Here is a 13174-nt window from a genome sequence, read left to right on the forward strand (position 1 = left end):
GCAACTGCAATCTTAGCCCTGAGCCTTGTGAAGCAGATTAGTGAGAATCCAGAAGCAGCTGCAGGAAAGGGTGCTTTGCTTTGACAGACCTAATTTATTTGTTGGAAATCTGAAAGTGGAAACCTGCTTCGCCAGGAAATTCCTCCAGGTGATATGTTTTAAATGCAGAACCTGCCTCTAAATGGTGCGATGACTGAATTGGCGTTAGAAACCGGAACGTGGTTCTCCCAGGACAACTGAAGCAAGCAAGCAAGCAAACAAATTAATTGTTTAAGTGCTTTACAAATCTCTCCATGCAAACTGTTGAGACAATGTAAACATCTACCTCCCTCCCCTTGAAGTTTTACAGGCAATTAATTTAATTGGTTATGGCTGGTCTCATAGCTTCTATTATGAACAAGAGCTATTCATTGCAAAGGTCAAGAGTAGTCTTGCAGTATATTAGCTGCAATTCTCTGAGGCATAATTTAGTTATTTATGTTGTAAGTTGATGTGCTTTGAGGTTCCTTCGCTATTGCTCTTTGCTACCCTTATGCAGCATTATAGATATGTTACAACATTGCACACTGCAATGCATTGCTTAGCAAAGGTTGTTTATTCTAATATTAACTATTGAAATCTTCATTAAGAAGATCTGCCCAGAGCCCACATTACCACCTTATGAGCTAAGGTGGGTGGCAATGAGAGACAAGCGCCTTCTCAGTTGTGGTTCATTGTTTGTCATACTTCTAATGTCCCTCTTGGTGTTTGACTGGCTCACTTTTTGATGGCTTCCAGACACCACTTGAAAATAGGGATGAGCGGATCAGTCACTTTCCGGGCCTGGCAAAATTCACATTTATTTATACATAAATCAGTTCTACCCCATTCTCACTTTAAAGTGCCTTTTGGTAGGGTTCTTTTTTTCAGCTGAGAACTATCTTGCAAAATTCAGGGAAAGTGTGAAATCTGAAGGATAATTACGTTTGGATCTGTGTATTTGTCCAGGAGGTGGCAAATCAGCTTGCTATGCTTAAAACCATTGTTTTTGAATTTAGTGTAAAAATGATCCCACCCCCATGCCCCCAGAGTGGTTTAACCATCAATCTAACTTCCAGGGGGACCTTGAATTTTTTAGCTGTGCGAGGGGAATGGGGTGTCCAAAAAACTGAATACTTTTCTTTCTTTCTTATTTATTTGTTACATTTATAGACCACTCTTTCTTCTAAGTATGTGTATGTTATGCCACACTGGCTCTTAACAAATTAGAATTCCCAGGATCCTTTGGGAGAAACCATGACTGTTTAAAGTGGTATGGTGCTGTAAAGCAACCCCCTGCCCACCTATGACTCCTATAAATGTATTTTTAACCACAACCTAGGGACTAGGGTGTCATGAACTGGCAGGGCGAGGGGTGTATCCAGGACTGAGACACACTAGGGCTAGGCCCTAGGCCCTAGCCTGGTCCTTTTATTCTCCCTCCCAGAGTGCTGACTCCACCCCTCTCTGACTTGCTATCATTTTAGCCAATCAGAGAGAGGCTCCAGCCCTCTGGTGGAATTCTGAGGCTCTGCATCACCAGACTCCAGTCTGGCTATGCTGTCCATCACATGCCACTGCAAATATACAGGTGAAACTCGAAAAATTAGAATATTGTGGAAAAGTCCATTTATGTAAGCAATTGTTTTCATTAGCTACTGGAGTTTAATATATGAGATAGACTCATGACATGCAAAGCGAGATATGTCAAGCCTTTGTTTGTTATAATTGTGATGATTATGGCGTACAGCTGATAAAAACCCCCAAGTTGAAATTGTTAATTTGGGGTTTTCATCAGCTGTATGCCATAATCATCACAATTATAACAAACAATGGCTTGACATATCTCGCTTTGCATGTCATGAGTCTATCTCATATATTAGTTTCACCTTTTAAGTTGAATTATGGAAAGAAATGAACCTTTCCATGATATTCTAATTTTTTGAGTTTCATCTGTGTGGTATAGATGGGACAGGGTGGAGCTGTGGTCTAAACCACTGAGCGTCTTGGGCTTGCCAATCGGAAGGTCGGCGGTTTGAATCCATGCGACGGGGTAAGCTTCTGCCAACCTAGCAGTTCGAAAGCATGCCAGTGTAAGCAGATAAATAGATACTGCTGCGATGGGAAGGTAAATGGCGTTTCCATGCGCTCTGGCTTCCATCACAGTGTTCTGTTGTGCCAGAAGCGGTTTAGTCCTGCTGGCCACGTGACCTGGAAAGCTGTCTGTGGACAAAGGCCGGTTCCCTCGGCCTGAAAGTGAGATGAACGCCACAACCCCATAGTCGCCTGTGACTGGACTTAACCATCCAGGGGTCCTTTACCTTTTTACCTTCTGAGGCCTTAGTCCTCAAGCACCCCTAAAACAGTAAGCTCCATTGAACAAAGAGGGACTTATTTTTTAGTAGACATGAATAGGATCGCACTGGAAGGCTGGAATGCTAAAGAAACTTAGTGGAGTGTAAGCCCTGTTGGATATAGTGCGGCTGCTGAGCAAATGAGGACAATATTGCATTGTAAGAGTTATATCCGGCAGTGTTGGTGGCTACTAGCTATGCTGGCTATGTTCTACCTCCACTGTCTGAGGCAATATGACTCTGGATACCACTTGGGTAGAGTTCTGTTGTGTTAAGGACCTGCTTTTGGGCTTCCCATAGGTCTCACCACTGTGAGAAGAGGATGCTAGACTGCATGGGCCATTGTTTTGTCCAAGCAAGCTCTTCTTATGACCAGTCCACCCTAATGAATGCTCTCTGCAATGCACTTCCATTGAAACACTGGGTATAGGCCACTATTAAATTGTAAATTACTATTGTTTGTATAATGTATTTTACATTGTAATGTAGCCAAAGCAGATTCCAAGTATATTGAAAAATGTACTTGGCCAATAAATTATTATTCTATTTTATTCTATTCTATTAGCTGTTCTTCTGTTCAATGGCAGGTGGAGTTCTTTAATACTGCTTGATACTCCATTGAGTAATACTAACAGCGTACAACTGTGAGGTTTTCAGATTCTGCCAATATACTTCTCTTGTGCTACAACCAGCTGTTGAGGCAGGATTTGAACAATTTAGATTTTTCCTTGTTGTTCACAGACTAAGGAAGTGCATAAACCATTTTAGCAGGAGTTCTGCTAACAAGCAACAGCTGCCAAGGTAATGAGTGTGTTTAAATAACCAGATTGATGTAGGAGGGGCTCTCTGTCGGCAGAGAAGGGAAATGGGGAGGGGGAAGGTAAAAAAAGCAACAATGCCATAGAGCTTGACAGAGTTGCTGGTATGTGGTATAATGCATAGGAAAGAAACCTTATCAGCATGAGGACTATTTAAGAAATGTTCACTTGCTTCATTTGCCTGTTTTTGATGTGTGCTTTTAATTGAAATGGATATAATTCGAGGTTGTACCAGGAGTTCTTGTGTGAAAGAACTTCCTTCCTTCCTTCCTTCCTTCCTTCCTTCCTTCCTTCCTTCCTTCCTTGTCCCTTCTCCCAGTCCCTTTGCCATTACTGACTACAACATGGGGAGGTGTGGGCTGGTTACTTGCTTATGGGTTGAGAACATTGCCTGTAGGTCGCCTACACATCCCTGAAAGTGAAAGGGTAAGAGAATGTTTTGAAGAAAACCTGAAATTTTCAAATGTCCCTAATGCAGTGTTTGAAACGCCCATTGTTTTAGGCACATTTTGCTACTGGGAATTTCATTAGCGCGAGCCGTTTCTGAGCTCTGGGCGCCCAAGATTTCAGATTAAAACTGCAGAGTGGAAGGAAAGGAGGACCCTTTTCCGCCTCCCCACTTCCAGCTACTCTCTGAAGACTGGATAAGACCCTCTTAAGAATATTAAGGGGGTGGGCAGGGGAAGGACATAGTGAAAAATGAATATAATATTTTAGCTGTAGTTCATTCATTTTCAGCTTTGTATTCTTGTTATAAAGAAGCGCACCGAGACATTCTATAGTGCCCATAACCTAGGTTTAAGGTGCCATTTATCTCTTAGCTTTCATATCTCAGTTTCTAACACTGCCCTAACGGGAGTAGATCCTTACTCTGAGTCCCTGTGACTCAGGCCGTATTCCAAAGATGGGAAACCCAAGGTCCTCCAAGATGTTGGTGCACTACAACTCCCATCAGCCCCAACCAGCAGAGCAAATGCCCAGGAACGGTGGGAGCTGTATTCTAACAACTTCCGGAGGCCTGCAGGTTCTCAATACCTGCCTGATTCCAATCTGATTTCAAATGCATGATGACTTGGGAAGGGAGCTGAAGATGATTGTGAAGAGAAACTCAGATATGGGATAGATTACTTTTCTTCTGCTTAGGCTACTACTACATAACTAGTATATGATGATAATAATAATAATAATAATAATAATAATAATAATAATTCATTTGTACCCCGCCCATCTGACTGGGTCTCCCCAGCCACCACTCTGGGTGGCTTCCAACAAATATTAAAATATATTAAAATATCACAGATTAAAAACTTCCCTAAACAGGGAATATATATATAGAGGGAGAGTTTCAGAATAATGTCTCTGTAAACTGTAATTTAGATAGTTGCAAGCTGTGTCCTGCAATCAGCAAAATTATAGGCACACAATTACTGTTTTCTTTATTAAAGTTTCAATTTTAATGTACTGTGGAAAAACTAATCATTTCCTGTGAATAGCATCACCCACTTTACCCAAAAACTATTCGCGTTGAGTCAAAATTAAAATGTGTGCTGTTCTTCAGGCTTCTGGTTTGACAGTGTTGGGGGCGGGGGCAGGGAGGGCTTATTTGTTTTATTTTTATCCTGCCTTTCCTCCAAGAGGTTGAGAGCACCATGTGTGGTCCCCTCCCTCATTTTATTCTCGCAGCAACTGTGTGAGGTAGGTTTGGCTGAAAGGGCGTGATTGCTGAATAGAAATGTGAACCTTGGTCTCCACTACAGTACACCGACTCTCAGAATGGCAGACTCTTTTAAGGGGATTAGTATTTTGGGATCTCAGGGAGATGTAGAAGGAATGGAACAAATCAGCCAGTGTAATATTGTCCCCTGACTTTACTTGGCCTGGCACAAGTCATTTTCTTCCACTTCTTCTTTCCATTGGTTTGGGTTCTCCCCTCTGGAGCAGCAGAAAACAAGCTTGCTCCATCTCCCATGTGATAGGCCTTCAAATATTTGAGGAGGAAGCCATCTTCAAATATTGGAATCTAACAGCGTAAGAGCCTGTTGGATCAGGCCAGTGGCCCATCTAGTCCAGTATTCTGTTCTCCCAGGATTTGAGCACAAAAGCACTCTGGTGTCTAGTAGAGGCAGTTTTAAGGTGGCGTGGCCACCAGTAAGGTCTCACTGGTTGCCACACTGCGGGGCCCCACAAAACAATGCTGTAGAATGAAGTGTAAGAGGTGAATTTTAGCCTCACACAGGGCACCACTATTTGAGAGCCCGAAGTCCACTGCTGTTTCCAGCGATTGGTATTCAGAAGTATTACTTGCTTCTGACTGTGGAGGCAGAAGAGACATCATGGGTAATAGGCACTGCTAGCCCTTTCCTCCATGAATTTGTCCAGCCTTCTTTTGAGATTAACCCCACCCAATGGAACAGAATGTGGTCTAAACCTCCCTATAAATCCATATCAGCGAAGAGAAAAGAACTCACTTTTCCGAAGTTGACGGATACCATCAGATGTAAATCAAAAAATATAGTAAAAAAAGAAATATCTTAATGACTATTTGAGTAGGCAAGGAGTGAATGAGAGATACTGGTTGTGTTTAGAATGAAAAGACGAAAATATGGTTAAGTATAGAAGAGAATTGAAGATCTGTATATAAGGGTGTAAGCATAAAAAATGACAGATAGAATAAAGTAAAAATCAGAAATATGAACCGTTGTAAAAGCAGTGGAAGTACATCTAGAAGATTAACTGAGCATGCTTGCGGTTGATTTTCTTTTGTTCTAATTCTTTTCCTTTCTTTTCTCCTTTTCCCCCTTTCTTCCTCCCCCCCTTCTTTCTCTTTCTTGGTTTATCGTTCTCATTAATTCTTTCTTTTCTTTTACTTTCAACAATCATTTTATTTGTCTAGGGGGTACAACTGGAGCCCCTATTAGTTATATCAATGATGGAAAATGATTCTTTTTATGTATTTTTTCTTTGTCTTTTTCTTGTGGATGCTGGTGATGTTTTATATCTGTATTTGTATATGTATATATGTAATTATTTTGAAAGTAGTAATAAAGATTTGTTAAAAAAAGAACTCATTCTGAAGATCACTTACAGATGGTACTGAACAACACGGAAACTGGCGCTAATGCCTCCAGGAACCTCACCCAAATGCTGGAGAGGATGCACCTCCACAGGCACATACCTCCACATGTGGTGGGAATGTACCAAAATCCAACAATTCTGGACAGCAATCATACAAGAAATGTGCAAAATAATTAAGCAAGTATTAGAAGTCACCCCAGAACTGGCCCTGCTAAACATCTTCCAAGATAATAATGCCCACCTCACATCCTAAAGATCTCACAACCCACCTACTCTCAGCATCCAGAAGCATCATCGCCAGACACCGGAGAGACCTGTCAGGAGTAAGCATGGACCAAGGGTATCAAATAGTATGGGAAACAGCCTTACTAGAAAAACTAACCAATAAATTGAAACTGACACGGGGACAAATAAATGAAGACATCTCCACCCTGGTATGGTTCCCCTTTATCAGCCCAACAAGATAACAACAAGAATCCGCTGACAGCATGCGAATCAATATGGCTAATTTGATCCAAAAACACACATGCACCACACTCTCTCACAAAAAAAACAAATCTCACTAAAGCCAACCAAATACAACCAACCACATGCTAGGCTACCCTAGTCTTGGTGTTGAGAGCCAGTGTGGTGTAGTGGTTAAGAGCGGTAGACTCGTAATCTGGGGAACCGGGTTCGTGTCTCCGCTCCTCCACATGCAGTTGCTGGGTGACCTTTGGCTAGCCACACTTCTTTGAAGTCTCTCAGCCCCGCTCACCTCACAGAGTGTTTGTTGTGGGGGAGGAAGGGAAAGGAGAATGTTAGCCGCTTTGAGACTCCTTTGGGTAGTGAAAAGCAGGATATCAAATCCAAACTCTTCTACCCACCAACCTCTTTCACTACCAAGGAAATACAACAAGCGAATAGTAAGAGAACCCACACAAGTGACGCTGGCACAAAACCCCACACATACACTAAGTAGAAGCATTGCCACCCCACCCCACCCCACCCCACTCACCATTCCCCCCCTTTTTACTCCTCTTTTCTTCCTAACCTAACACTGTATGTAACACTAATGTCTCGCAGCAAATGAAACTGATCTGTAGAAAATGCAACTTGAAAAAAGAGACAATGCAGGTATTTTTGTAAACTAAGAAACCTTTAATTAAAAAAATATATTTTAAAAAAATCCATCCAGACTGGTGGCCCTTACTGCCTCCTGTGAGTTCCACAGTTGAACTATGCCCTGCTTGGCAAAGCACTTCCTTTTATCTGGCCTGAATCTTCCAACATTCACCTTCATTGGTTGAAATGAAACTCCCTTGCTGGGATTGGTCGCTGTTAAAAACAACAGCTTCCTTGTTCATCTACTGCAACACCTCCTTCCAAAAAATGGATTCATTTCATTTTCCAAGTGGATAAAGGGGCTTTCCACTCACTTGTTTGCTTTAAAGGGAATCAACACAGTTGACAACATAATTGGTGGTAATTGTACTACTGTGTCAGTTTTAATAAACTGCCCAACTGGGGGAAAAATGTTTTACAGATACAGCCATTTCCTGCATGTCGTCAATGAAGCCTTCTATTTCCTTCAATACCTGCCTTTTAAGACCACTGCTTTAAAAACAACCCAAACCCTACTGTGCTACATATATGTATGTGCGTGTGTCTCCCCCTCCACCTTGTTGTTAATAGAGCTGTCATATCTAATAAAATATGAAACAACCATCCAGGGAAATAACACAAATAATAGATAGCACAAGGCTGATGTGCTGGGCCGAGCGAGCACAGAAGCTCAGTGGCTCAGAATGGGATCATAGAATTGTAGAATTGGAAGGGACCCCAAAGGCCATCTAGTCCAACCCCCTGCAATGCAGGAATCTCAGCTAAAGCATTCATGGCAGATGGCTATTCAACCTCTGCTTAAAAACCTCCAAGGAAGGAGAGTCCACATTCTCCTGAATGAACAGCGGAATAAAGTTCTTCCTGATTGGAATCTCCTATCTTCTAACTTCAAGCCATTGGTTCAAGTCCTGCCCTCCAGAGCAGGAGAAAGCAAGCTTGTTCCATCCTCCATGTGACAGCCCTTGAGATATTTGAAGATGGCCATCGTATCTCCTTTCAGCCTCTTTTCCAGGCTCAACATACACAGCTCCTTCAACCGTTCCTCATAAGGCTTGGCTTCTAGACCTCATAAGGCTTGGCTTCTAGACCCTTGATTATCTTAGTTGTCCTCCTCTGCATGTGTTCTAGCTTATCATTTAACATTGGGAAGGTTTAGGGGTTCGGTACACAGGCAGTGATGATGCCTGACCCCTCGGATATCTGTTCAGCAGCCACCAGCCAAATGCAGATTAAGTTGTGCTCCAGCAGAATTTGCCTTTGATTATTCAGTCAATAGGCTTTCCTTACACCTAAGACCTGATAGATCAGTAGCAGCAGCAGTAGTTGTGTGTGTGTATCACACAGGGCTAGCCAATGTGGTACCCTCCAGATGTTGCTAGACTACAACTCCCACTAGCTACAGCCAGCAGGGACAATGGTCAGGGGTGATGGGAGTTGTAGTCCAACAACATCTGAAGGGCACTACATTGGCTGACCTTGGTGCAAAGGCAGCACTATGTTTTGGACAACTGAGTAGCTACAGAAGGTGAATTCCGATGGGTCCTTTTCACTAGGCCGACGCATTGCCTCAAAATGTAAACTTTCTTTTTGCCAGGAAAGGATCTAGCTCTGAAAGCAGCTGTACATGGCTGAACGCAGGGAGATGCCTTATCCCGAGTCAGACTACAAATTGATTTAGCTCTGTATCCTCTACTCTGACTAGCAGCGACTGTTAAGAGTTGCAGATGCAGGTTTTCCCAAGCCCTATCCATCGATGCTAGGGACTGATCCTGGAACCTTCTGCATACAAAGCACTTGCTCCCAGCACGAAACTGCAACCTTCCTATGGTCCACTGGAGTTCTCTAAGGACAGTGCCAATTGGCTAGTGCCTGAGACGTCATGAAGCCCCACGCATCCACAGACCAGGTTTGCAACTTCTAAACAGTGTGTGTGTCTGTCTGTGTGTGTTTAAAGCTAGTGAATGAATGATTAAATGAAGAAATATCAGGATAAGCCAAGATTTGCTTTCATAATCTACTGGGCTTCAAGATATTCCAAAACCCCCAATGGTGAGCCATTTCAGATCACAGGATGGAGATGCAGTGGATGAGAACAGGGAGAAAAGGCCTACTTGGTAGTGGCACCCAGACTGTGGAATGATTTCCCAAGAGATGCTAGTCTGGCACCTAGCATGATGCTATTTGGGTGTCATTGCAACTTATCACCAAACTTAAAACCATGGAGGAACCTGGTCTGAACAAAGACATTGGATTCTTATCTCATTATACACGACAAAGCTATCTTTAACCATCCCTGTAAGACCTTTAGCCTTTCCCTGTAAGACCCTGTAAAAATTGCAGTCGTTAACAGTCATCTACATGTTTTCCACACCTATCAGCTGATCACCCATTCCCACCACCCTTCTGAGTAATACCCCTCCCCACTCCCTCACTATATTTAAGGGTCTGGTGACTTCTGTTTAATTTATCTGAAGAAGTGTTCATGCAGACGAAAGCTCATACCAAGAACAAATTTAGTTGGTCTCTAAGGTGCTACTGGAAGGAATTCTTTATTTTATTTTGTTGTGACTATGGCAGACCAACATGGCTACCTACCTGTAAGTAAAACACCTTATTCATTCCTCTCCCCCTTTTTGATTTAAAAATTTGCTCTTATGCTGCTTTCTGCATTTTTTCGTGTGCATTTTATTTCTGCCGACTGCTTTCCTGCTGCTTTTTTATACTGTGATGTTTTGCTGTTTTCCTTATCTTGTTTTATTGGAATTTTAACTTTCTGTAAAGGGAGATGCATAAATCCCTAAGTAAATCAAGAGCCAAGAATTGGCGTGTGTGTGTGTGTGCTGCTTGTCAATGCTTTGTGGTTCATGTTTATGGTCGGTGGCAGCAGGGGAAGGGCTGTAGCTCAGTTGTATAGCATCAGCCCTGCATGCAGGAGATCCCGAGTTCAATCCCCAGCATCTCCAGGTATGCCTGGGAAAAGAATCCTGTCTGAAATTCTGGAGAACTGCTGCTAATCAGTGTAGATGGCTCAATTGTCTGACCTCTATAAGACATCTTTCTATGTTCCTTGAAAGGAAAAGGAGGACTCGGTGTTGCTAAGGACAGAAATACCGTCACAGCCTCTGGTGCAATGGAGGACCTTCTCTACAGTATTTGTGGCATAATTGTCCATCCTATTTCTTCTTCCTTTCCCAGCTCCTATCTTTATAATTAGACCCTTGAGGAAGGATCATAATTCAGTGGCACAAGGTGTTTCTGAATGACTTCCTTTTGACTAGAGATGCCAGGGACTGATGGGGGGGGGGTGTCTTCTGCATGCTGTGCATGAACCCTGCCACTGAGCTTTGGTCCTGCTCAACCAGAATCAGAACATGCTTCTGAACCTACTGCCAATCAGTTTAACTGAGTGACTTTGAACTGCAGCATGATAAAATAAGGCAGTCCCTCCCCACCCTAAGTTTAACAATTCCACAAACCATCATGTCCTCATTAAGGATGGAAGAACAATTTTGACTACCCAAGCTTCCCATTCCAATCTTAAATCCAGTTCTTCACATTTCTGGAGCAGTTTGCATCATGAGATAATAATAACCTGCATTTTAGTGCGATTTTCTTCCAATAAACACCCCCCCCCCCCGTTTTGACTAATGTGTGTATTTCTGAAAGCAATTTCTCCTAATGCAGCCTTTCTCAACCTTGGGTCCCCAGATGTTGTTGCACCAGAAGTCCCATTATCCCTGACCACTGGCCTTGCTGACTATGGATGATGGGAGTTGTAGTCCAACAACATCTGGGGGCCGAAGGTTGAGAAAGGCTGTCCTAATGTGGTACATTTTGGTTTTTTTTATTTTGTTGGACTAATGCCTTCATTTTTATGCACACTTATTACCTAATATGCACATGTAGGTAAACATTGTCTGGTTGGAGAACTGCACCCCAAGATTCAGATAAGTGAGGAAGGATTGGCTGTGTTTCAGCTAAGGTTGCCATATTTCAAAAAGTAAAAACCAGGACACCCTGAAAGCCGCCGAGCTTTTTAAATGAATATGTATCAGGACAAAGCGCCACATTTCAGAAATTCCTTCTGGACGTCACTTCCACCTATGAAATTCCAGTAATCTCCAGGAAAATTCAGACATACGGCAGTCCTACTTTCAGTTCTTGTATTGTTTTGGAAATGGAGAATTTGATAGATTTCCCTCATCCCTATTCCTCACTTCCTTTGCAATCCTAATAATGCTTACTCAGAAGTAGTAAAGGTAGAGGACCCCTGGACAGTTAAGTCCAGTCAAAGGCAACTATGGAGTGCGGTGCTCATTTGCTTTCAGGCCAAGGGAGGTGGTGTTTGTCCACAGACAGCTTTCCGAGTCATGTGGCTAGCAGGACTAAACCGCTTCTAGCGCAACCGGACACCATGACAGAAACCAGAGTGCACAGAAACGCCATTTACCTTCCCACCGCAGCGGTACCTATTTATACACTTGCACTGGCATGCTTTCGAATTGCTAGGTTGGCAGAGCAATGGGAGCTCACTCCATCATGCAGATTCGAATCCGCCGACCTTCCAAGAGGCTCAGTCACAGCACCAACCGCTCCCATAAGCAGAAGTAAGTCACATTAACTTATTTCCGGGAAAGTGAGTTCATCTTGCAGAGCTCTTGTTAGGTTAAGCCATTTGCAAACTGGCATTGCTTCAGCACATCACTGAACCCCTTGCACAGCTTCAATTTGGCCTGATTCTGGGTATACTTCAGGAATTCTTCATCTTGTACTGGCAAGATGTGAACTGCTGCATTGCAGGCTGGGCTGCCTGAGGCTCCTGGTAAGTGATGCCTGTCCTTGTGGCTTCAGAGCTTCCACCTCCAAACCCTCCAGACATGGCATGCCCGCAAGTGTGCCCCACAGTGGAGCCCACAGCCACATAGTGATGGCCATCTGCCCAGGGGCATGAGAAACCACTGCAGAGGCAGGGACAGGAATGGGGGCATGAGCAGCTGGCAGTGGAGCAGACCTCATAGGAGGTGCACAGCTGGCAGGGGGCACCATCTGAGACTAACTGCCCATGCTTCCCCTCAGCATGGTGGCAATAACAGGAAGTTGAGTTAGGATTGCGGCTGTAGGTTAACTTGAAATGATTATATTATTGTGCAACCAATTGTCAGGCTTTGGGGAATCTGCTTCCTCCCCCCATTGCAGTAGATAAGAAGAACAAAGAAATGGACATTTTACCAGTTAGAAACTTTAAAAATCCCAGCGAGAGAACAAAGAACGCTTCTCCTAGAAATGCCGATGCTCCCAATTAAGGATCACACTCCCTCCACCTACATCACTCCTACATCTTGTAATCTGAGCTTGTACCCTCTGCACTTTCTGTTCTGAGACTTTCTGAGCTCTTCGTGACTTTGGGGAGATTGGAGGAATGCTGTTAATTTGTTAACCCCCTCTCTTCCAGTGTTTCTTCTCCCAGCTGTTCCCCATCCAGTATTTCCCAGCTTCTGCCTTCTGAACTAAGCCCCTCTGCAAAGCACTGTTCCAAATCTGTACCGCCCTCCTGCGCCTGGGAAGATTCAGGAGCAGGAGCAGGGGGAGGGGGGTGGCCCCCACCATTCCTCCTCAGTGCAGCCCTCCTCAGCACGGTCCCTGACACCAATACAACAAAGAGTCTATCCTGGGAAGAGCTTTAAAATAATATTTTGTACCAAATTCTGCAGCAACAAAACAGAAGTAATCCTTTATAAATTATGCCAGATTGCCCCAGCCTTCTACAAGTGCATCAGTCTATTGAACCAATAAGTCCACTTGCAT

The 13174-nt window shown here is 43.4% G+C and overlaps 1 pseudogene; it reads right to left on the reverse strand.

Annotated features, from left to right (window-relative positions):
• Positions 1–12030: 12030 nt before the first annotated feature.
• Positions 12031–12448, reverse strand: LOC117057200 (annotated as a pseudogene).
• Between the last annotated feature and the right edge of the window lie 726 nt (positions 12449–13174).

Source organism: Lacerta agilis, chromosome 13 (genome assembly GCF_009819535.1).
Source record: "Lacerta agilis isolate rLacAgi1 chromosome 13, rLacAgi1.pri, whole genome shotgun sequence".
NCBI lineage: Eukaryota > Metazoa > Chordata > Lepidosauria > Squamata > Lacertidae > Lacerta > Lacerta agilis.